A 27,439-nucleotide genomic window follows, 5' to 3' on the forward strand; every position below is an offset into this window, starting at 1 on the left:
TTATAGCTCTATTCCATTACAGCGAACAAAACGTGGTGTAAGCAACTTCTTCCCGAGCTGGCTTACTTTGCACATGACTTCTAATGGTTGAACTTTAGGCATAGTAAAGCCCTTGGCCTTTAGTCATGTCAATTTCCTTTTCACTCACCCTTTCTTACTCAAAACATTGAATCAATGCTCCTAATGTCAACCCCAAAACATGTTGAGTTAATACCATTCCAGGGCAAGCTCTTCTTCCTAATCCAAACGACATCGACTTATAAATCTGGTCACTCATCTGTTTGCGTTCCTCAAACCTCTCTAGCTTAAAGCTTAATGCATCATCCCATAACTTAGGGTCTCTTTGAATAGCCCGAGCATTTACCATCACAATTGCATCTTTGGGTATTTCATAGCGTCCAATATTGCAAACTTCAGATGCTGAATGTGGAACTAACAGTGAAGCTGCTGGATATAGCCGAAGTGTTTCTGAAATTATGCTTTGTAAGTAAGGTCATTTTGCGATATTAGCTTCTTCCACCAGTTTTTCTTGACCGACAAGTTTGTCTAATTCAGCTTTAGCTTTTTCTAGCATATGAGGATTGTTCAACAGATTAGACATTGCCCATTCCAATGTTATTGCTATTGTATCAGTTCCTGCATTTAAAATCACCTGCAAAAATGAAATTCAAACCAATAATAAATGTGTGATGTAAGTTTAGTATATCCTCTTAATTTAAAATGAAATCATTTCAATTTAAAGAAAGCAGTATTTATATATAAAATAAGATTTAATGTACCATTATTAAATAATAACATGACATGTCATCATTAAATTAAAAAATATATAAAAAATTTATAAATACATACTAATAATTTTATTCAAACATAATTAAATATCATTGTAACTATTATTAATAAATATAAATAGCTCTCAATATAACATGGATATATATTTAATAATTTTAAATTTAATTATCATTTTATTCTCATATTTAAATATATAATAAATACAAATATCAAACACCAAATACTTAAAAAAATTGCTATGGTAGCTATTAACCTAACTATATAATAAATTTACGGGATAAGTTATAAGAGAATAAATTATATTATGATCATCCTAAAAAATATAGTTTTTAGGCATCAATAAAATAGTGTTACATTGTTAAATTTTAGAGATAGCAAAATATTATTATACACTCATCGATAGCCCTAATACCCAGAGGGTTGTGGGTGGTTTCAATTCCCTGAGGGTCAAGGACAATATTGATGATCATCGTTGTCGGGTAACCCGAGATGACGTTCTATGGAGTATAAGGTTGGATGGGCTTTTCGAGGTCCTACTCAGAGTGTAGGGATGGGTGGGTTGATTAAATCCCCATAGAATGTGCGTTGGTTGGATAGGTGGTTTATTTTATAATTCATTTGCACTCATATGCGTCTGTGTGATTTTGTGACTGCAATATCTATTTGACTGTCTGACTGAATTATTTGACTGTCTGATTGACTGAGGAGTCGGATTATACTATTGGACTGAAAGGCACTCGTGTCTAAAGAAACCTTGTGTGATGGGCTAAGGCCCAACCAATTCTGATTCTGGAAAAAAGGGATTAGGCCAGTTTGTGACTTCTGAGAATTTCAGATATTGTGTTTAACAGAGCCATATGACTGTAAAGTTACATATGGTCTGTTTGTTATAATCGCTCTGTAAGTGTGTTCTACTGCTGAACTATTTTCAGGTTTACTGTATTTATTACTATTTCAGTAGCTAGTTAGTTTGATCTCACACTAAGGTCGTATAGCTTACCCCCTTTTTTGTTCACTTTTCAGGTACACTTTAGGATTTTGGATGCTGGACTCGGTATGTAGACGACTCAGATAGTTTTGAGGCTAATAAGTTATTAGTTTGTGGTTTCAAACTTTTATTGGTTATTCACTTTTGAATATAAGGTTTTTAACCCTGTGGTATAATTCTGTTTTATAGTTTAATCATTTTATTATTCTGCTTTTTTAATACTCGATATTAATTATTTCAGGAATCGAATTAAGAATGACTAGTTTTGTAAGATTTTCTCATGATCACTTCGGTGGTCAATGTAGCATTCTAAATTCGGTTTAGACTTCTAGGTCGGGTTTGGGGTGTTACATGAAATGAATGATTTAAGTGAAATCAATGACCCTATATTGAATTGTGGTAAGTGATGAAATGGAAGTAAACTTCATTATGTATATATGCTTTATATATGTTAGTATCGAAGTGTTTTGTCATGAAGTACTGTGGTGTCAATGATGGCACATTGGTTAAGCATTTGAATTGATTCTATTATATGTTTTGGATGCCACTAGGGGTGTCTAATGACCTATAAAATTATATGTTTGAAAATGTTTTATGTACCTAAGAAAATGGATGAAACTTGTGCATGGAATGGGTCATTTTTGGGCTCATACGGCCAGTGACACTAGCTGTCACATGGTCGTGTGAAATACATGGGCAACCCACGCAGGCGTGTGCCCAGAGCGTGTTTTTAAACAGTATAGGTGCAGATCTTACATGGGCAGACACACGGCTTGCGACACGACCTTATGATCCAAATCAAAGAGTTACGTGATTCATGCACACGGGCGTGTAAAATTGCACACGAACGTGTAGGTTAACCACACGACCATGTTTGAAGCTACAAGGGCTGAACTCTGCCACACGGTCATGTAACCCTTGACTTGAAAATTTTTGAATTTTCCTTTTATTTACCACAAACAAATCATGTGAGTTGTTAAAAATTATCATGTGTAATGATTTTATCACTTATTTATGTACTGAACATATGTAGAAAAAAATAATATCGTCACCAAATTTAGTATAAATATATATTTTTCTAATAAAACTAAGAGTGAAGGAAGAACAAACCAAAATTATTTGCCCCTAAATATATAAATAAAATCATTATCTTTGAATTTTTTTTCCTTCTATATCAAGGAAGAACAAACCAAAATTATTCTTCCTTTATAATATCTTCTCCAACTTAATTTAACTTTAATTAAATTACTTAAAATAATTAATTTTTAAATTATAAACAAACATCTTTTTTTCTTTTACAAATTTTAATCATTTTGTTTTTTCATAAGTTAATATTTTTATTTTTGTGCAACCAATTTTTTAAATAGTAATTTTTGCAATTTTTTTATGTCATTAACACATAATTTTGGTAATTATTTTATCTTGAACCTTAAACCTTGAACCTTGAACCTCGAACCTCGAACCTCGAACCCTAAAATTTAGGGTTTGGGTTTCAGATTTAATGTTTAAGGTTCAAAGTTTAAGGTTTAAGGTTTAGGTTTAGGTTTAGGGTTTAAGGGTTTGGGATTCAAATTCATAGTTTAAGGGCTCGAGTTTGGGGTTTTAAGTTTTAGGTTCAGGGTAAAAAAATTTACCAATATTATGTGTCAATGACATGAAAAAAATTGTTGAAACATTATCAAAGAATTGGGAGGGGATCATGAATAATATGGTGGAAAGGGTGCATAAAATAATTTATCTATGAATGAATGTATAATAATAATTTCATGTCCTTTAAATTTTGATGATGTGACAAAATTTTATTGGTGCCTAAAAACCTTAATTCTTTTATAATAGCCGACATTCATTAAAAATCTTAATTTTTAGGACTATCCTAATGTAAGTTATTCCTAAGTTACAATAATAATACATTTTATAACAAATAAAAAAAACAATAGTGGGAAATAAGAAAAATAAAAGAACAAACAAAATTGGGAAGAAGAAAAAAACGAAAAAATATGGACAAAAAAGAAATGAATTAAAAAATGGGAATGTTGTCATCGACCACCAAAGTCCAATTTGTCAATTTTAAAATATAAAAAATCATGATGGTTATAAATCCTTTTCCCTAGAGATTTCTGAAAAAGCATGTAGGAATCAAATATAAAAGAATATATAAAAATTCCAGCTGACCTGTATGAATCCTTTGATGATTTCATTAGTATAATATTCTGGCTGAGATTCTTGCATAGATAGCAAATGGGTTATCATAGTGTTTTTGATGTACAAATCGCCTTTGTTGCTTCTATGTTCATCGATCATTCCTTGCGTTAATTCATCTGTTATACTACCCAGATCTTATATTCTCTTGATGTATCCATTGTAATCAACCAATTGCAGTATTGGCAGGAAATCTCCAGGATATGAAGACACTGCCAATTCGAAAAGCTCTTTAATCGTCTCCCGGAACTGCCTCCCTTCATCAGAATTCTGGGTAGCTTCGTCATTGAAATACATTTTCCCAACCATCATTTTCATGATTATGTTAAACGTTAGCTCCGAAAACAATGATTTCAGCTCTACCTTGGCGAACCCATCGGCGGAAACCTGGCACAATCAGCGCAACAAGAAGCTAACTTCATCCCTGTTAGAATTAAGTGACCCGAATCCTTATTGAAATAAAATACAGTGGTAAAATAAAATAAAAGAAGAATCCATATAAAATTACACTTCTTTTATTTTATTTTAGAATAAGGTTTTTTAAACCTTATTAAATTCCATCTATTTGATATTGATTAGAATAAGGTGTTTCAATCTTACTAGAATATGACTTTACAAACCTATAAATAGACATAGTTTATTTCTCTTGTAATAATTCGAATTCGACATAGTGAATTTTCTTCTCCTTTTCCTGTGGTTTTTTCCCGAAAAGGTTTCCACATAAAAATCTGTATGTTCTTTATTTTATTTTATTTTATTTTATTTTATTTTTACAAATTGTATCAGAGCTTCTGGGTTGTTCATCTCGATCACAATAATGATGCCTTTGAAGTATGAAATTTTGCTATTGGATCGCAACACCAGATTCGCATTGTGGCAGATTAAGATGCAAGCAGTTCTTGCCCAGATGGATCTAGAGGATGCCCTGCTAGGGATAGATAAGATGCCTTCGAAATTAACAAATGAAGAGAAGAAGTGTAAGGATCGAAAGGCGTTAACACAATTACATCTGCACTTGTCCAACAAAATTTTGAAGGATGTGATGAAAGATAAGACTACCATTGCATTATGGAAGAGGCTAGAACAAATATGCATGTTGAAAACTCTAACAAGCAAGCTACATATGAAGCAGCGTCTTTATGCTCATCGTTTGGAGGAAGGTGCATTTGTAAATGAACACTTAACAGTGTTTAAAGAAATTCTCTCAAACTTGGATACCGTGGAGGTTCAGTATGATAAGGAAGATCTAAGGTTGATTCTACTTTGTTCGTTGCCCCCGTCTTATTCAACCTTTAGAGACACGATTTATATAGCTGCGAGTCTTTCACAGTTGATAAGGTTTATGATTCTTTGACCTCGTATGATAAGATAAAGCATCTTGTGGTTAAACACGTCTCTTAAGGAGAGGGTCTCATTGTTCGTGGGAGACAAAATCAGAATGCTGATGGTGATCATGGAAGGACATAGGAACGGAATCCTCACGGTAAATCTAAGGGTATACCAAAGTCTTCAAACAGAGGTAAAACTTGTAGCTTATGCAAGAAGAAATGGCACATTAAATCTGAGTGCTATAAGCTATAGAACAAGATTAAAAGGCAGGCTGTGAATCAAAAGGGAAAACAACCAGAAAATTCCGGTGAAGCTGATGTTGTAGAAGACTACAGTGATGGTGAACTTCTAGTCACTTAGGTAAAAAATTCTGAAGTGAGTGAGGAGTGGATACTTAACTCAAGCTGCACCTTCCACATGAGTCCCAATCGGGATTGGTTTACAACTTACGAAATAGTGTCTGAAGGTGTTGTTTTTATGGGAGATAATGCTTCGTGTAAAATCACAGGTGTTGGAACAATTAAAGTTAAGATGTTTAATGGAGTTATTAGAACACTTAGTGACGTAGGACATGTTCCAGAATTGAAAAGAAATTTAATTTCGTTGAGTACTCTTGAGTCAAAAGGATCCAGATACACAGCTGAAAGTGGGGTTTTAAAGATTCCAAAGGCTCCCTTATTGTGATGAAAGGGCAGAGAAAGACTGCCAAGTTATATGTTTTGCAGGGTTTTACAGTTATTGGTGATGCAGTTGTCGCTTCCTCTTCCTTGTTAGATGATGATATTACTAAACTTTGCCATATGCACCTAAGGCATATGAGTGACAATGGCATGGTAGAATTGAGCAAAAGTGGACTTCTTGATGGCAAGAAATTTGCAAACTAAGTTTCTTTGATCACTGTGTTTTTGGGAAGAAAAAGAGAGTTCGATTCACCAGAGGAATCCACAACACGAAGGGAACATTGGAGTATATTCATTCTGATCTGTGGGGGCCATCCAGAGTGCCTTCAAGAGGTAGAGCTAATTATATGCTAACCTTTATTGATGATTTTTCTAGAAAAGTTTGGCCGTTCGCATTTAAGTCTTGGAAAATTATGATTGAAAAATATATGGGAAAAAAAGATAAATACCTCTGCACAGACAATGGCTTAGAGTTCTGTTCTGATGAGTTTAGTAGATTGTGCAAGTCAGAAAGGATCGTGAGACACTTGACAGTTCGCCATACTCCATAGCAAAATAGTGTTGCAGAATGAATGAACAGAACGATCATGGAGAAGGTTTGATGTATGTTCTCAAATGCCAACTTACCAAAGTCGTTTTGGGCCGAAGCAGCCTCTACTGCATGTTTTTTGATCAACCGATCCCCATCCATTGCCATTGAGAAAAATACTCTACAAGAGGTATGGTGTGGTAATCCTGCTAATTATTCTGATTTAAAGATCTTTAGGTGTCCTACGTATGCTCATGTTGATAATGGAAAATTGGAACCGAGATTAATTAAATGTGTTTTTCTTGGTTATAAAACTGGTGTAAAAGGGTATAAGTTATGGTATCCTGAAAATAGAAAAGTTGTGATTAGCAGAGATGTTGTTTTTGATGAAACTACTATGCTACCTAATTTATCTCTTACAAACTCTTCCAATAAAGAAAATCAAAAGCAGGTGGAGCATCAGATTAATACAAAGTCGACTCCTCAAGCCTGTACAAAAATTGAGAATAGAGTTGCTTCTTCACCACAATACTCTATCGCCAAAAACAGAACTAGAAGAGAAATTAAACCTCTAAAGAAGTATGACGAGGCTGATCTAGTTTCTTGTGCTTTAAATGTGGCTGAAGATATAGATGCGAATCAAGAGCCATCTAATTATTCTGATGCGGTTAGCTATGAAGACTTAGAAAAGTGGATGCTTGCTATGCAAGAGGAGATGAAATCACTCCACAAAAACAGAACATGGGATCTTGTGAAACTTCCTAAAGGTAAAAAGGTTGTTCGTTGTAAATGAGTGTTTAAAAAGAAAGAAGGGACTCTAGGAGTTGAAGAACCCAAATATAAAGCAAGGCTTGTTGCAAAGGGTTACAGTCAAATTCCAGGAGTGGACTTCACAGATGTGCTCTCCCCAGTTGTTAAGCATAGTTCGATTCGAGTTTTGCTTGGTATTGTGGCCATGCATGATTTGGAGCTTGAGCAGTTAGATGTAAAAAATGCATTTTTGCATGGAGAACTTGAGGAGGATATTTACATGCAACAACCAGAGGGTTTTATAGTCTTAGAAAAAAAGGACTATGTTTGCTTGCTAAAAAAGTCCCTTTACGGTTTGAAACAGTCACGAAGACAGTAGTACAAGAGGTTTGATTCCTTTATGACTTCTCATGATTTCAAAAGAAGTAGTTTTGACAGTTGTGTTTACTTTAAGAAATGTAACACCCTTATCCTGTAACCGTCGCCGGAATAGGTAAAGGGCATTACCAGATGGACAGAACATTACAGATCAATACAGAATCACAGATATCACATAATATTAATGCATAATCAAATCAACAATTTATTCCTTATGGAGGTCCCCAAGACCTAAGACATACTTTTAGATAAGGTCGGGACTAAATCGAACACAATCAAAATTTTTAGAACTTAGAAAAATTTTTCAATTCTGTTAAGGTCACACGCTCGTGTGATTAGGCCGTGTGCCTTACACGAGCAACAGACACGCCCATGATGTCCAGTCGTGCCAAAACAGAGTATACATACTGACTTTTACACACGGCCAATAGGCATGGCTGTATGCCATGGCCGTGTGATACTTAGCTCACAACTCACTTAAGCCCACGGCCATATGACACGCCCATGTGCCTTAACCATGTGATCTTAAGAGGTTACTGCTTTGTATACACGGTCATAAGGCACGCCCGTGTTCCCTAATCGTGTGGCACCATACAGGCTTGGTTTAAGCCAACTTGCCACCCTTTTTGGGTCATTTCTACAAGCAATAATAAATAACATTTATACTAAATTTTTAGCCAATTCCATGCTCGAAACATGCTTCATTATAACTAAATCATCATCATTCAATAAGCTATTCAAACTCATACCAAAACACATTAAAAATCTTGTTACAACAACATGCCAAAATACTCATTTCATAGCTCACTTATGGCATCTTCTAACTCGTGCTTAAACTTACCATTTCCTCAACTTGCCATATTTCAAAATAATCACCATATATAAGGCCATATAACCTTTACAAGCATACACAATTTGGCATCACAAACCATTTACCAAAACTAAGCACAAACATACCATATGCTAGCCAACTCTCATGGCATAACATATATACGTATCAAAGTTTACATATAAACATTCTAGCTTATACATGGCATACTTAAAAATATTTACACTTTCAGAAGTACCAAAATGAGTTCGATAGTATGGTGACAAAGAGTAGGCTACAAAGAGCCTAGTAAGCCAAATACAACTAGTCTAACTATTAAAGCATATAACATAAAAGTCAATAGCAAGAACTCATAGCCATTTCACAGAGTAATTCATGAGCCTAACCATGCTCATTTGCTTGTAATCATGTCATGTTTCATCTTCAATGATTTTGTACATACTTTGCATTCATTATTTCGCAGAAACAGTCTTTCATGTTTAGAAATTTAGTACGATACAAACGTACCTGTATAGATTATGCATTTCATATATTCATTCCCATATCTCGTACTCTATCATCAGACGGTTCAAAAACAACACAGATACTCATAAACGGGTACAATGCCAACGTCCCGGATGTGGTCTTACATGTAATTCAGTATCGATGCCTCTGCCCCAGACAGGGTCTTACACGAACTCAGATACGATGCCAATGTCCCAGACATTGTCTTACACGTAAATCTCAAATTGAGGCCTGTGTCCTAGACACGGTCTTACACGATATCTCAGATCGATGACAATGTTCCTTTAGAAATATATAGAGCTTTTCATATACTAGCATATTATCAGAATTTACTCGGAATTCATTCATCAGGCTCTCACAGCCTTCTAATACAGATTATAACTAGTATATACAACATTCAATCAATTTAACACGTAATTGTATTTTGACTTACCTTGTACGGATTTCGGACGGAAACGAGTCGACTAATCAACTATTTTGGACTTCCCTCGATCTAAGTCCGATTTTCTTTGTTCTTGATCTAATACTATTCAAATTCAACCATTCAATCATTCATTTCATTCAAAATAATCCATGAACACATATTTAGGGCACTTTGCATTTTAGCCCTTACATTTTCACACTTTGACAATTTAGTCCATTTTTCACAATATCACAAATTTGCAAAATTCACCAAGACTATAGCTTGGCCGAATATACATAGCTTCCGTACAAGCCCAAATAACATATTTAATTTACAATTTAGTCCTTCAAAACCTCATTTTCACAAATTAGCCCAAATAGCTCTTTTCCATAAAAAATTCAAGAACAAAGCATGATAATCTCACATATATCTTTCATAATCCATATAAAAACATTACAAAGCTCATATAATCATCAATGGCACATTTCATAATCTTCAACAAAAATAGAAATTCAGGCATGGGTTTTGAAAAACACAAAGCAACGATCACAGAAACGTAGAAATTATCAAAAACGAACCAAAGTACATACCTTAATCAACCAAATCAATGACCGAACTCTAGGATGGTCTTCTTCTTTATATTTTCTTGATATAATCGGCTATATGCATGATAATAATGGCCAATTTCATGTTTTCATTTCATTATAACAACTTTAATAAACATTTCCCCATTTTTCCCTTTACTAATAAACATTTAAACTTACCAACTACATGTCCATATTTGTCCACCATTAAAATAAATGGTAAATTTGACATGCAAGGACATTCACTTAAATAACCCAAATCAAATAGGTACTTTTAACATCTAGCACACAGCTTTCACCTTTTTTGCGATTGGATCCTTTTTCAATATTTAGTACAGAAACAGACAAATTAAATCACAAAAATTTCACAGATGCAAATTCATTCATCATGGACATAGAAAATAATTTTAAAATATTTTTCGAACTCAGATTTGTGGTCCCGAAACCACTATTCTGACTAGGGTCTAAACCGAGCTGTTATAATTCTCCCCCTTAGGGATTTTCGTCCCCGAAAATCTTACTGTTAAACAGATTTGGATATTGTTGTCTCATTGAATCTTCAAGCTCCCACGTGGCCTCTTCAATGCCATGTCAATGCCAAAATACTTTTACTAACGAAATTTTCTTATTTCGCAATTCTTTAACCTCACGAGCTAAGATACGGATCGGCTTTTCTTCGTAAGTCATATCAAATTTGATTTCAATATCAGACGGGGAAATTATGTGTGAAGGATCAGATCTGTATCGTCGAAGCATCAATACGTGAAACATATTATGTATCTTTTTTAACTTAGATGGTAGCTTCAATCTATAAGCAACCGGCCCAACTCGCTCGATGATTTCATGCGGTCCAATGAACCTTGGACTCAACTTGCCCTTTTTACCAAATCGAAACAGTTTCTTCCACGGAGATACTTTTAGAAACACTTTATCACCGATCTCAAATTCGATATCTTTTAGTTTTAAACCCGCATAAGATTTCTGACGATCAGAGGTAGCTTTCAGACTATCTAGGATTACTTTCACTTTCTGTTCTGTTTCTTTTATCATATCGATACCATAAATCTTATTCTCTCTGAGCTCAAACCAGTATAATGGAGTTTTACACTTTCTACCGTATAAGACTTTGTACAGTGCCATTTTAATGCTCGATTGAAAGCTATTAGTATAAGTGAATTCAATCAAAGGTAAGTATTGTTCCCATGTACCTTCAAACTCAAGAATACAACATCTCAACATATCCTCGAGTATCTGAATAATGCGCTCGGATTGACCATCCGTCTGCGGGTGAAAAGCAGTATTGAAGTGCAATTTTGTGCCCAAAGCCTCTTGCAATTTCTTCCAGAAACGCGAAGTGAATCACGGATCTCTATCAGACACAATAGACAATGGCACCCCATGCAATCTCACAATATTAGAATATATAACTCAGCTAATTTATCGAGTGAGTAATCAGATCAAATCGGAATAAAATGAGCTGATTTCGTCAAATGATCAACAACAACCCAAATTGCATCTTTCTTTCTCGGAAACAGGGGCAAACCCGAAACAAAATCCATGGTTACTCGATCCCACTTCCACTTAGGAATCATAATCGGTTGTAACAAACCAGATGGCACCTGATGCTCAGCTTTAACATGCTGACAGATTAAACATCTCAAAACAAAGTCAGAAATATCTTTTTTCATTCCCGGCCACCAGTATAGTTGCTTCAAATCGTTATACATTTTCGTACTTCCTAGATGAACAGAAAATCTACTACTGTGAGCTTCACTCAAAATCATCTAAATTAACTCTAGATTTCTCGGAACACAAAGTCTATTTCTAAATCTCAAGCAATCATCAACATCAACTCGGAATTCAGAATCACACTAAGTTCATTTTGCTATTAATTCATTGTCAGACTTCTGAGCCTCATAGATCTGTTGTATAAACAAAGGTTTTGCTTTCAAATCAGAAAAAACCAAGATATCATCAGACAGTGCTAAAAGAGCGTTCATCGCATGCAACGCAGACAATGATTTCCGACTCAGAGCATCCACTACCACGTTTACTTTGCCCAGATGATAATTAATAACCAGCTCGTAATCTTTTAATAGTTCTAACCATCTTCTCTGTCGCAGATTCAAATCTTTTTGCGTCATTAAATACTTCAGATTTTTATGATTAGAAAACACGTGACATTTCTCACCAAACAGATAGTGATACCAGATCTTCAAGGCAAACACAATAGCAGCTAACTCGAGGTCGTGTGTCGGATAGTTCTTTTCATGCGGCTTCAACTGTCTCAAAGCATAAGCAACAACTTTTCCTTCTTGCATTAGAACACAACCGAGTCCGTTCAACGAAGCATCACTGTAAACAACGAATTCCTTACCTAATTTAGGTTGCATAAGTACAGGAGCTTCAGTTAACAGAGCTTTTAACCGATCAAAACTTTTCTGACACTTCTCAAACCACTCAAATTTCACATCTTTCTGAAGTAATTTTGTCAACGGAGTTGCTAGCACAGAGAAATCTTTTACAAATCGTTTGTAGTAACCGGCAAGTCCCAAAAAACTACGAACTTCAAAAACATTTCTCGGAGACTTCCAATTCAAAATAGCAAAAATTTTGTTCAGATCAACTCGGATACCAGATGCTGATACAATATGACCCAAGAAACCAACTTCTCACAACCAGAACTCACATGTACTGAACTTTGCATACAACTGTTTATTTCGCAGAGTCTGTAGCACTATTCTCAAATGCTCAGCATTGTCAGTTTCATCACGTGAATAAATCAATATATCACTAATGAATACAAAAACAAATTGATCTATATACGGTCTAAAAATTCTATTCATTAAATCCATAAAGATAGTAGGTGCATTCGTTAATCCAAAAGGCATAACTAAAAATTCATAAAGCCCGTACCTTGTTCTGAAAGTAGTTTTTGGAATGTTAGAGTCCTTTACGCGCAATTGATAGTAACCCGATCTCAGATCTATCTTTGAAAACATAGTAGTTGATCGAATAAGTCATCAATTCTGGGGAGAGGATATTTGTTCTTTATAGTCACTTTGTTATGCTGACAGTAATCAATACACATTTTCATTGTGCCATCTTGTTTTTTCACAAACAGAACAGGAGCACCCCATGGTAAAAAGCTCGGTCCGACAAATCCTCGATCGATCAATTCTTGCAACTAAGATTTTAATTCATTTAACTCGGTCAGAGCCATTCTATACGGAGCTATCGAAATTGGAGTAGTATCAGATACTAATTCAATGCCAAACTCGACTTCTCGAATCAGAGGCAAACTCGATAATTCTTTAGGAAACACATCCGAGAATTCACAGACAACAGGCACTGATTCAACTTTCTTATCATTCACTTTCGAGTCTAACACATAAGCTAAGTAGGCTTCACAGCCTTTCTTCACATATTTCTGTGCTTTCATTGCAGATATCACAGTTGATAGTCCATTCAGATTACTAGACTCAATTTGAATTATCTCATCATTCTTACACCTTAAATAAATGACTTTTCGTTTGCAATTTACAATAGCATCGTGCAAAGTTAACCAGTCCATTCCCAGGATTATATCAAAATTGTCGAAAGGAAAAAGCATCAGATCAGCATGAAAACAGATATCTCGAATCAATAACGGAAAATGCTTGCAGACTTTATCAACCAAGACACTTTTGGCTAAGGGGTTCGATACTCTAATTACTAATCCAGTAGACTCTACAGGCAAAGTCTTACTGTGTACTAAATTCACACAGATATAAGAATACGTTGATCCAGGGTCTATCAATGCAATCACAGAAGTATAATAAAGAGTAAAAGTACCAGTAATCATGTTTGGAGATGAGGCTTCCTCACGAGCTCGGATAGCATAGGCTCTAGCAGGTGCTCTGGCCTCAGATCTAACAACAGTATCCCTAGTAGCTCTTTAACCACAACTTGCATTTCCCGTATTTCTGGAAGGTCTACCTCTAGTTGAGGTGTTGCTCAATCTCGGATTCTGTACATTCTCTTGGTCAGCAGATTCAGAATAATCTCTTACAAAATGGTCCAGAGATCCACATAGGAAACAGGCTCGATCATTCAATCTAAAATTTCCTGGATGTCTTTTACCACAGTGTTTACATTTAGGTTTCTTAGATCAGACATTCCCGAAACTTGCAACAGAAATAGCAGGGGCTCTGAAATTCGAATGCGATCTAGCTCGATCTCGATTCGAATGTCCTACATCAGCATTTGAACGACTATGATCATCTCAGAATTTCTTTGACATAGACTGAAATGGTATATTCGAAGATCTCTTTCTAACATCTCTAGCTTCAAAATCAGTTTTTCTTTTCTCTTTACTTAATTCGTAAGCTTTACAAGCTCGTTCAATGAGCACTACCATTTCTTTAATTTCCAAAATCCCAACTACCATTTCTTTAGTCCATCTTCAAACCTTTTGCACATTATTGCTTCATTTGATACACATTCCCAAGCATACTGGCTCAATCTCACAAATTCACATTCGTATTCAGTAACAGACATACGGCCTTGTTTAAGCTCGAGAAACTTTTTACGTTTCTAATCGATGAATCTCTGACTAATGTATTTCTTTTGAAATTTAGCTTGGCAGAAATCATAAGTAACCCATTCACTCGGAACCATAGATATTAAAGTTTTCTACCAGTGGTACACCGTATCTTTCAGAAGTGAAATGACACATTTTACACATTTCTCAGAATTTAGAGACATTTCATCAAACACTCGTATTGTATTCTCTAACCAGAATTCGGCTTTTTCAGCATCATCATTCGTTGTAGCTTAGAACTTTTCAGGTCCATACTTTCTAATTTTATCAATTGGTGGTTTACTTAACTGTACCAAATTCACTCGTGGCATATCAAAAGTTTGAGGAGGATTACCCGGGGGTGGAGATTGTTGTATAGCCAGATTGGTTCTAATATATTGGGTGAACCAATCATTCATTATCTGATAGAAGGCTTGTTTAGCATCATCTTCACGGCTACTCATAGCCAGTCGAGAATCAGCTTGCATCGTCCCTTGCATGGGAGCAGGCGCATTGCTTTCAACATCGTCAGTTACAGCTCTATCTGGATCCATTTGCTAAATTAAAGCACATTTCAATGTTAGGATTCATCACACTATCGCAACTTCAGATATATGGCATGTATAGCTAGACTTACATACGCTATGGTATTTCTAGAATCGACTAAACCATAGCTCTGATACCAATAAAATGTAACACCCCTATTCCGTAACCATCGCCTGTGTTCCCTGACCGTGTGGCACCATGCAGGCTTGGTTTAAGCCAATTTGCCACCCCTTTTTAGGTTATTTCTACAAGCATAATAAATAACATTTATACTAAAATTTGTAGCCAATTCTATGCTCAAAACATGCTTCATTATAACTAAATCATCATCATTCAATAACCTATTCAAACTCATACCAAAACACATTAAAAATCTTATTACAACAACATGCCAAAATGCTCATTTCATAGCTCACTTATGGAATCTTCTAACTCGTGGTTAAACGTACCATTTCCTCAACTTGCCATATTTCAAAATGATCACCATATATAAGGCCATATAACCATTACAAGCTTACACAATTTGGCATCATAAACCATTTACCTAAACTAAACATAAACATACCATTTGCTAGCCAACTCTCATGGCATAACATATATACATATCAAAGTTTAAATACATAGACATTCTAGCCTATACATGCCATACTTAAAAATATTTACACTTTCAGAAGTACCAAAATGATAGTATGGTGACAATCCTTGACAATCCTCGAGCCTTCAGTAGCTACAATAACTGTAAAATAGACAGAAATCACACAGAGTAAGCTACAAAGAGCTTAGTAAGCCAAATACAACTAGTCTAACTATTAAAGCATATAACATAAAAGTCAATAGCAAGAACTCATAGCCATTTCACAGAGTAATTCATGAGCGTAACCATGCTCATTTGCTTGTATACATGTCATGTTTCATCTTCAATGATTTTGTACATACTTCACATTCATTACTTCACACAAACAGAGTCTTTCATGTTTAGAAATTTAGTACGATACAAACGTACCTGTATAGATTATGCATTTTATATATTCATTCCCATATCCCGTACTCTATCATCAAACGATTCAGAAACGACACAGATACTCATAAACGGGTACGATACCGACGTCCCGGACGTGGTCTTACATGTAATTTAGTATCGATGCCTCTGCCCCAGACAGGGTCTTACACGAACTCAGATACGATGTCGATGTCCCAAACATGGTCTTACATGTAAATCTCAAACCGAGGCCTATGTCCCAGACATGGTCTTACACGATATCTCAGATCGATGACAACGTTCCTTTAGAAATATATAGAGCTTTTCATATACTATCATATTATCGGAATTTACTCGTAATTCATTCATTAGGCTCTCATAGCCGTCTTATACAGATTATAACTAGTATACAGCATTTAATCAATTTAACACATAATTATATTTTGACTTACCTCGTACGGATTTCGGACAAAAACGAGTCGACTAATCAACTATTTTGGACTTCCTTCGATCTAAGTCTGATTTTCTTTGTTCTCGATCTAAGTCCGATTTTCTTTGTTCTTGATCTAATACAATTCAAATTCAACCATGCAATCATTCATTTCATTCAAAATAATCCATGAACACATATTTAGAGCACTTTGCATTTTAGCCCTTACATTTTCACACTTTGATAATTTAGTCCAATTTTCACAATATCAAAAATATACAAAATTCACCAAGACTATAGCTTGGACGAATATACATAGCTTCCATACAAGCCCAAATAACATATTTAATTCACAATTTAGTCCTTCAAAACCTCATTTTCATAAATTAGCCCAAATAGCTCTTTTCCATAAAAAATTCAAGAACAAAGCATGATAATCTCACATATGTCTTCCATAATCCATATAAAAACATTAAAAAGCTCATATAATCATCAATGGCACATTTCACAATCTTCAACAGAAACAGAAATTCAGGCATGGTTTTTGAAGAACACGAAGCAACAATCACAAAAACGTAGAAATTATCAAAAACGAACCAAAATACATATCTTAATCAACCAAATCAATGACCGAACTCTAGGATGGTCTTCTTCTTTCTATTTTCTTGATATAATCGGTTATATGCATGATAATAATGGCCAATTTCATGTTTTCGTTTCATTATAACAACTTTCATAAACATTTCCCTATTTTGTCATTGACTAATAAACATTAAAACTTACCAACTACATGTCCATATTTGTCCACCATTAAAATAAATGGTAAATTTGACATGCAAGGACCCTCACTTAAATAAGCCAAATCAAATAGGTACTTTTAACATCTAGCACACAGCTTTCACCTTTTTCGCGATTGGGTCCTTTTTCAATATTCAGTACGGAAATAGACAAATTAAATCACAGAAATTTCACATATGCAAATTCATGCATCATGGACACAGAAAATAATTTTAAAATATTTTTCAGACTCAGATTTGTGGTCCCGATACCACTATTTTGACTAGGGTCTAAACCGGGCTGTTACAAGAAAAACAGTGATGGTTCTTTTGTGTATCTACTTCTTTATGTTGATGACATGTTGATAGTAGCAAAAGATAAAGGAGAGATAAGAAAGGTCAAAGCCCAACTAAGTGAAGAATTTGAGATGAAAGATTTAGGACTAGCAAAGAAGATACTTGGTATGGAGATTGAGAAAGTTCTTTGTAGGTTCAGTATGCAGAGTGCAAAGCCTGTTAGTACTCCTTTGGAAACCCATTTTAGACTTTCATTATCTTTGTCTCTACAATCAGATGATGAAATTGAGTACATGTCACATGTTCCATACTCTAGTGCAGTGGGACTCTCATGTATGCTATGGTTTGTTCACGTCCAGATTTATCATATGCAGTCAGTGCAGTTAGCAGATACATGGTGAATCCCGGTAAAGAACACTAGAAAGCAGTTCAGTGGATTTTAAGATACTTACGAGGTACTACTGATGTTTGCTTACAGTTTGGAAGAACTAGAGATAGAGTCATTGGGTATGTTGATGCTGATTTTGCTAGAGACCTTGATAGAAGAAGATCTCTCACAGGTTATGTCTTTACACTCGGAGGTTGTACAATCAGTTGGAAAGCCATTTTGCAAACTACAGTCGCTTTGTCTACCATTGAAGCTGAGTACATGGCGATTACTGAGGCTTGTAAAGAAGCTATTTGGTTTAAGGGACTCTTTAATGAACTTAATGAAGACCTTCAAATCAGCACCATATTTTATAACAGTCAGAATGCCATCTTTCTTACAAAAGATCAAATGTTTCATGAGAGGACAAAACACATTGATGTTCAGTATCATTTTGTTTGTGATATTATTGCTCGTGGTGATATTGTTGTGAGCAAAATTAGTACTCATAAAAATCCTGCAGATATGATAACTAAGTCACTTCCTATAACCAAGTTTGAGCATTTCTTAGACTTGGTTGGTGTTCATTGTTAAAGTTAAACCCTTAAAGGGTTTTATGGAAGAGGTGGAGAACTTGTTTGTTGGGAGCTCGCGATGAAGAACTTGTTCATTGAGAATTCATGTCAATGTGGAGATTGTTAGAATTAAGTGACCTGAATCCTTATTCAAATAAAATACAATGGTAAAATAAAATAAAAGAAGAATCCATATAGAATTACACTTCTTTTATTTTATTTTAGAATAAGGTTTTTTAAACCTTATTAAATTCCATCTATTTGATATTGATTAGAATAAGGTGTTTCAGTCTTACTAGAATATGGCTTTACAAGCCTATAAATAGACATAGTCTATTCCTCTTGTAATAATTCGAATTCGACATAGTGAATTTTCTTCTCCTCTGCCCGCGGTTTTTTCCCGTAAGGGTTTCCACGTAAAAATATGTGTGTTCTTTATTTTATTTTATTTTCACAATCCTTACGAATGTCTAAAGACATGTTCAAACGAGTGGAGGAGAAGATCTTGATGGTTGAGAGTCGACGTAGGTTGCGCCAATGATCGTCGTAGAGAGCAAAACCAAGAGTGGTGTAGTTATAGCCGGCGTACTTGCCCATGATAAAGCGAGGGTGGTTGGCTAAAACGATGTCATTCTTGGTGAAACATTCTTGGATGGCAGAGGGTGATGAAATGACGACCAGGAAACGAGAGCCAAGCTTGAGGGAGAAGATGGGGCCGTGTTTTTAGGAGAGGGTGAAGAGTGTTCGATGAAGGGGTTCCTTAAGGAGATGGATGTGACACCCCTAATTTGACCCTAGTCAAAAAGTGGTTTCGGGACCACAAAATCGAGTCATAAAAATAATTAACCGTCATAGTTGATGCTTATTATATGTATATATGCATGTGTGAAAATTTCATGTTTGAATTTTGTTAATTGTAAGTGAATTTTATTAAATAGGACTTATGTGAGAAAATTTAGAAATGTGCTAGGCAAATGTAAAGTGGCCTATTAATGCATGTTATGAAAATGATGGGTTTGCATGTCAAATTACCCAAAATTAGAGCTAGTGGCCGGCCATGCTATGGGGTGAAACATGTTGGAAACATGTTGTGTTAGTGTGTTATGTTAGAAAGAATAAAATAGGAGGTTAGTAATAAAGTAATGAAAAGAGAGGGGTGATGAAAACAAAGTTGTCTCATCCATGCCCCCCCTCCATTGCCGTGAATTGAAGGAAGAAAACAAAAGAAAAGAAAAAAAAATGTTCATCTTCTTCTCCTACCTCTCTCAAGACGAAACTAACCAAGAAATGGAAGAAAGCACACCTAAGGCATTCGGCCATCTTGTGTGGGGGGGATTAAGGTATGATATCATGTGATTCTTTTGAAATTTTTGTGAAGTTGAGTTTGTTTTGGTGCTCATAACATGACCCATGTATTAATTTTTGAGTTTGTGTTGCAAGAAACATTTGGTTATGTCCTTATATGTCAAATTGATGATAAGTTTTTGATATTTGGTGAATGAATATGGGTTTCGGTCATGGTAGATAACAAAGAATGTAGTTGTTGTTCTTGTTAATTTGGATGAATTTTTGGTGGATAGGTGCTTGAATCAAACAAATGATCATGTGTGTACACTAGGTGCTAGTTGAGAAGAATCGGTCACTATATTGGAGGCCATTGCCGAATATGAGTTTAGTTATTGAGAGTGATGAATGTGTTTTGAGTTGATAGAATAAAAGAATGCTTAAAGATGTGTCACAACAAATTATATGTTAAGATAAGGTTGTTAAATTATCAATCTTTCTTCCTAGCCGAATATGTGTTTATAAAGTTGAGTTGTTAAATAGATTTTGAAGTTAGCCCATGTATTTATTTTTGAATTTAAGAAGAATGATACATTCGACTATGCTTTGATGTGCATGATACATTCGACTATGCTTTGATGTGCTTGGATTGTTGTTCATTGAGTAAATGATTGAGGAATGGTTAGAAGAATTTGGATGCTAAACTAGTTGATTTGTTTATAATGTCCGATTATGATCATTTATAGAGATGTGAATGAATTGTTGTTATGTGAATAAATATTTGTTTGATGATATATATATATATGTATTCGGCAATGGGATAAAATGTGTATTAAGGTAAGTTTCATGGTGATTATGCTTGTGATGTTGGGTTAATATTCGGCATTGAGTAATGTGGGGTAAGGTGATTAATCGGCTATGAAATTAGCTAAATTGAATAAGTATGTTTAATGATATGCTTAGTATAATGTATGATCTTAAAACTCGGTTTGGTATTGAGATAAAGGTTAGATGTATGATTGGATTTTGGTAAGTGTTAAATTGGTCAATCAAAGATTAAATGATATGTGATTGCCAAATGTGATTGTTAAGTGAATAATATTAGTTAAGTACTTAAGCAAATCTATTGTTTTACTTAAGCTTAAGAGCAAAGAGGATCAAAGTCGGATAGGGGAAAAGAGAAAGTAAACAAATAGCCGTGGACATCTAATCGTCGACCACTTCCGAGGTAAGTTTTAAGTGATTAAACGTTGAGTAAATTCAATCATAATAGGACATAATAAGTTGATTTAATAAGATATGATGTGGCCATGATATGTCTTAAACTCAAATGGTAAGTTCATAAGTGTTTGGACTTGGAAATTTAAGAGCAAATTGTAATAATTTGCTTTGGACAGCAGCAGTAACGTGATTTTAGAAAATCACTATAAATTTTTGGTGTGGAATTATAGGCTTAATATGTGACAGCCCAAAATTGACCCTAGTCGGGATGTGGTTTCGGGACCACAAAATCGAGGCACAAAAATAATTTAAAATTTATTTTGATGCCTATGATATGTGTTAATTTGTGTGTGACATTTTTGATGTTTCGATTTAGTGTTATAAATGTGAATTTCTCTAGAAAGGACCTAGTAGTGAACTTTGAAAGTATGATGGGGAAATGTGTGATGACTAGTTGCTCATGCATGCAAAAATAAGGGATTTGCATGTCAAATTCCCCCAACATGAAGTGGCCGGCCATGGCAAGAGAGGATGGGCAAAACATGTCATGAAACATGTTTTGTTGGTGCATTAGGGAGAAATAATAAACAAAGGTGTATGGGTAAGAAAAGAATGAAAAAAAAATGTGTGTGAGTGTGGTATTCCCCCATTGCCGTGAGTTGTAGAGAAAGAAAGAAAATTTTGTTCATCCTTTCTTTGAGCCAAAACTAAGGAAGAAGGAGGATTTTGCTCCATTTTTTTTTGTTTGGAAGAGATCTAGAAGGAGATTTGGCTAAGTTTGCATCAAGATTAAGGTATGTATGAGGTTGTGTTAGGAGTTTCATGCATGTTTTGGTTGCTAACTTGATGTGCATGTTAGCCATGGCTCAAATCTTTGTTATGCCATGGAAATGGTATTTGGCCAAAGTTGTTATGGTGATAAAGCCATTGCATGCTAAGTGTAAAGCTTGATGATGATGCATGCAATGATGGATTGTCTACTCTTGAGTAAGATTTTGAGTTTTCTTTTTGTTTAATCATGATTGAAGTTGAAAAGGAGAATGATTGTCATATTCGGCCATGATGCATTCATAAGCATGGTTCATGCTTCTTGCATGTTAGTTAAAATTTGTGTTTTGGATGGCTATGGACACCTTGAAATTCGGCCATGCTCATATATGTATATATATGTTTGCACATGATGTTTGGTTGTGAACTAAGTGATGAATATGTTGGTTTAAAGAAGAAGATGTTGAAGAATGAATGTGAAATTGCAAGCACATTCGGCCTAGCACACATATGAGTGCTTGATGCTATATTATAAGTTTTGAGCAACAATATGCAAAGCATTAACTAGTAAAATGCATGCTGTTTTTGTGAGGTATTAAGTGCATAATTGGCCTCAACATGTACATGAATATTCGCCTTGGGTAGCCTATTGAAGGCCTTAGCTTTTCCTTGATGCTCGAATAAATTGTATTGAATTGCTTGATGTAGTATAAAATGTGCATGACCATTGTGTATTCAAGCTAAAGAGTGGCCATATGACCATTTAAACTCCTTGTCATATTCGGCCATAAACTAGCACAATGAGGTTTTAATAGATTGAATTTGTTTGAATTAGCTCAAGAGCTAAGAGGGCCACAATTGGACAAGGGGAAGGAAAAAGTGATCGAATAGCCGTAAAAGCCGTTCGACAACATCCGAGGTAAGTCCTCAAGAAGTGACCTTACTTGAATTATGTGGAATGAAATATGGATGTATTGATTATTGATTTATGTGTGTATGAGTATCCGAATAATACCGGGCTAAGTCCCAAGGCGATTATGCTAATGATTATAATTGTGTTTGAGCCTTAGTAACGAAAATGAAATATGTATGTCCAATGATTATTGATGTATGTGTGCATGAGAAATTGAATGATATCCGGCTAAACCCAAGACAATTATGCTGGAAATTATATCCGGGTTAAGACCAAGGCAATTGTGCTAGTGGCTATATCCGGGCTAAGACCGAAGGCATTCGTATGAAGTCATTCTATCCGGGCTAAGACCGAAGGCATTTGTGTACATGCTTATACCGGTTATATTCCGAAGAATCTTGGGCTGGAGGTGAGTGTTGGTTGCTGTAATAAATTCAATTAGTACACTCGAGAAGCCCAAAGAATAAGGTACGTTTATATGTGCATTGGAAAGTCGACATGCTTGAGCAACATTCGCTCAATCGACTAATGAATTTCAGTTATTGAATTGATTGATACTTTGTGAAAGTATATAATGATGAAGTGTGAAGTAAGAATGTGTATTAATGAAATGATGCATTTGGCTATGTGAATGTATTGCTGTAATTAGAGTTGATTATATTCCTTGAGACTTACTAAGCATAAAAATGCTTACCCCGTTACTTTGGCTCTCTGTTTTATAGATTTCGCTCGATAGCAATTGGATTCGGGATCAATAAAGTCGAAGTCATCCACACTATCAACGCCTCTATTTTGGTATAAATTTTGTTTGAACTTTGAAATGGCATGTATAGGACTACCCCTTGTTGGTTTAAAAATGTGGTGATGTATATGTATACGGCCATGCGAAAATGGCTCGTAAAAGGAGGCATGAACTTGGACTATTTTTGGTTTGTATGTATATATATGGTGTCATGATGTGATTATGGATTGGAAATGGGAGTGTTGGTCACATGATCAGCCATTGGTATGGTTAAAATGATCATATATGAACCTATGTATGGCAAGACTAGTTGGTTCATGGAGACTACAAAATAGGTAAGACCTACCTTAAAACAGATGCTGCCAGCTGCAGTGACGTGAATGTGAAAAATCACCAAAATTTGTAGGAATGGTATTAAATAGTTAATAAGTTATGTAAATGAACCTTGATGAGTCTATTTTCATATGGAAGAAACGAAATGGTCATAGGAGTTACATGTTAAGAGATATTAAAGCTATTGTGAGACAGGGCCAGAACGGTTTCTGGGTCCCCTGTCATAACTTTACAAATTTACTATAAATTATCCAGAAAGAATTAGGAGTCATGCCTTATATGTACAGATTCCATTTTGAGTCTAGTTTCATTAGAAATAAACGGCACCAGTATTAAAGTCCTGTACAGTGAGATATTCAAGTTGTAACGCGAAGGTTAGAGCAATCGATCCCCGCAACATGGGTGACTTTAACTAATAAAGCTGTACCAATTGGCCCGACCAAAATTCTAGAAAAAATCCATGGATGGATACATGAGTCTAAATTCAGGGAACAAAACCAGTTTCGAGTTTTAAAACTCGAGATATGATTTTTAAAGGCGACGGTGACGCAGTTTTCCACTTGATTGGAAATGCCAAATGGGTGGGCAAAATATGTGAACTTGGCTTGTTAACCCCTCGTGTCCGACACGGCGATGGTCTCGGGTTCGGGTGTTACAATTTATTGGTATCGAGCCACGGTTTAGTCGATTCTAGGACTACCGTGATGTGTTTGGGGTCTAGCTATACATGCCATTAAATGATGAATCGATAGTGTGGTGATTTCGACAATTTGACTTTGTGTTTGTTTATAGCAATGGATCCCGATCCCAACCGAAAGTGATAGTGATGATGTGGAGAGTGTGGCGCTGCTCCCACGCAGGGACAGCCGGCGGACTCTCAACCTATGGCCAACAATCCGAATGATGAGGCTAGGCAAGCCTTTTATAGTGTGATGAGCGAATGGTTTAATCAATACATTCGAACTAACACTACTGTTCCACAACCTCCATTCCGACAAATGCAACCCCGCACCTACAATACCTCCGGTGATGACCAAATAAGGTCAAGTAAGCCCCAGTCGATAGGATTCGAAAACATGGGGCCACTTGAATTTAAGGCTACGGATGATGATGATGCCGAAGCGAGCTGAATTTTGGTTGGATAACACTATCCGAGTGCTCGATGAGCTATCCTGTACACCGATGAGTGCTTAAAGTGTACCATCTCCTTGCTACGTGAGTCCGCCTACTATTGGTGGAGTACTCGACTTCGTGGTACCTAGAGAGCAAGTGACTTGGGAATTCTTTCAAACCGAGTTCGAAAAAATATATCGGTCGAGATTCATCAACCAAAAGCGAAGGAATTTCTTGATCTTAACCAAGGTTCTATGTCGCCACCGACTACGAACGAAAATTTGTGAGGCTTAGCGATGCAGCGAGAATGCATTTCGTCAAAGCCATTATGTGTAAACGCTTCGAGGATGGGCTGAATGATGATATAAGGATGTTCGTTGGCATTCTCGAGATACGAGAGTTCGTAGTACTTGTTGAGCGAGCTTGTAAAGCCGAAGAGCTTAGAAAGGAGAATCAAAAAGCTGATGTGGGAACTGGAGAATTCCGAAAGAGGTCCTCGGGAAAGTCTCTTCAACAAGCATCGAAGAGATTTCGAGATGATGCGAGCCGGTCTAGAGGCGTTTCGGGCTTTTCTAGACGAGGACGCGATCGACCCCCTGTGACCACACGAGTCACTTGATCGCTGATGGTGGAAATGATCGCCGAGAGAGGCGAAGTGTCCACATTGTGGCAAATGGCATTCGGGAGCTGTTGGTTTCGTGATCGCTCTGCTATAAGTGTGGGTCGGCCGACCACTTTATGAAGGATTGCCCGAGGATGCATGAGCAGAATGTAAGTCGAGTGGAAACCCGGTGCTACCATCGCTCGAGGTAGGCCACCGGAAATATGGACAATGTCGATTGGCGGTCGAGAGGATCTAGAGATGCTACCATCGATCTCGAGGCTCGTACTCCTGCAAGGACTTATGCCATACGCGCACGTGAGGATCTTGCCTCTCCGGATGTCATTACCGGTACTTTCACTCTTTTCAATACAAATGTGATTGCTTTGATTGACCACGGTTCTACTCATTCATATATATGTGAAACCTTAGCATCCGATAAGACTTTGCCTATTGAGTCTCTTGAGTTTGTAATTCGGTGTCAAACCCTTGGGTCATTACGTGCTTGTCAACAAAGTGTGCAAGAAAAGTCCCTAGTGTTCGAGGTTCTTGTTTTCCGGCGGACTTGATGCTTTTGCCGTTCGATGAGTTCGACGTTATTCTTGGTTTGGATTGGTTGACCATGCACGATGCGGTTGTAAATTGCAAGAGCAAGACTATCGATTTGAGGAGCGAATAACAAGATAATTCGGGTTGAGTCTACGGACTTAAAGGGTTGCCATTGTAATATCGGCGATGTTGGCCCGAAATATGTAAGAAAAGGGTGCGGCGTACCTTCCGTCACGTGCTCGATGACAAGGAATCGAAAAGAAACCCAAATCTGTGCGTGGTTTGTGAATACCGGATGTTTTCCCAAGAATTGCCGGGTTTACCACTGTTCGAGAAATAGAATTTGGCATCGAATTGGTACTGGTACCACTCCAATTCGATAGCCCGTATCGTATGGCACCAACGGAATTAAAGGAGTTGAAAGCTCGGTTGCAAGAATTGGTGGATAGAGGTTTTGCTCGCCCGAGTTGCTCGCCTTAGGGTGCGCCGGATATTGTTCGTGAAAAGAAGGATGGAACCATGCGGTGTGCATCGACTATCGTCGACTTAATAAAGCGGCGATAAAGAACAAATATCCGTTACCACGTATCGATGACTTGTTCGATCAAGCTGAAGGAGCCTCGGTGTTCTCGAAAATAGATTTGAGATCGGGCTATTATCAATTGCGAATCGAGATTGGACGTACCCAAGGCGCCTTGAGCGAGATATGGTCACTATGGGTTCCTAGTGATGCCGTTTGGGCTCACTAATGCCCTGCGGTATTTATGGATTTAATGAATCGGATCTTCGAGACCATATTTGGATCAATTCGTAGTCGTGTTCATTGATGACATCTTGGTCTATTCAAGAAATGAGACCGAACATCTTGAACACTGCGGTTAGTCTTTGCACATTTTACGGGATAAGCAATTATATGCTAAGTTCAGCAAGTGTGAGTTACGGTTAAGAGAGGTTAGCTTCTTGGGTCATGTGGTATTTGCATCGGGTATTCGAGTTGACCGAATAAAATTTCAGCCATACTTAATTGGAAACCTCAGAAATATTCTTGAGGTTCGAGCTTTTTGGGGCTTGCGGTTATTACCGATGATTTGTAAAGGTTTCTCAACGATAGCCACGCCGATGACGAAGCTTACTCCAAAAGGATGTTAAGTTGAATGGATGGAGAAATGTCAAAAAGTTTCGATCAATGAAAACTTATTTGGTGAAGCCCCAATTCTAGTGCAACCCGAGTCCGGCAAAGAGTTTGTCATCTATAGCGACGCCTCCCTACTTGGGTTAGGTTGTGTATTGATGCAAGAAGGTCGAGTTGTGGCCTATGCGCGTCGAGGCAATTAAAGCCACATGAGAAAAATTATCCGACTCATGATCTCGAATTGGCGCCATCGTGTTCGCCTTAAAGATTTGGCGACATTACTTATTTGG

At 36.3% G+C, this 27,439-nt stretch overlaps 1 pseudogene; it reads right to left on the minus strand.

The window, feature by feature from the left end:
- On the minus strand, positions 1–23,039 carry LOC108477734 (isoflavone 3'-hydroxylase-like; annotated as a pseudogene).
- Between the last annotated feature and the right edge of the window lie 4,400 nt (positions 23,040–27,439).

This window comes from Gossypium arboreum, chromosome 12, assembly GCF_025698485.1.
Source record: "Gossypium arboreum isolate Shixiya-1 chromosome 12, ASM2569848v2, whole genome shotgun sequence".
NCBI lineage: Eukaryota > Viridiplantae > Streptophyta > Magnoliopsida > Malvales > Malvaceae > Gossypium > Gossypium arboreum.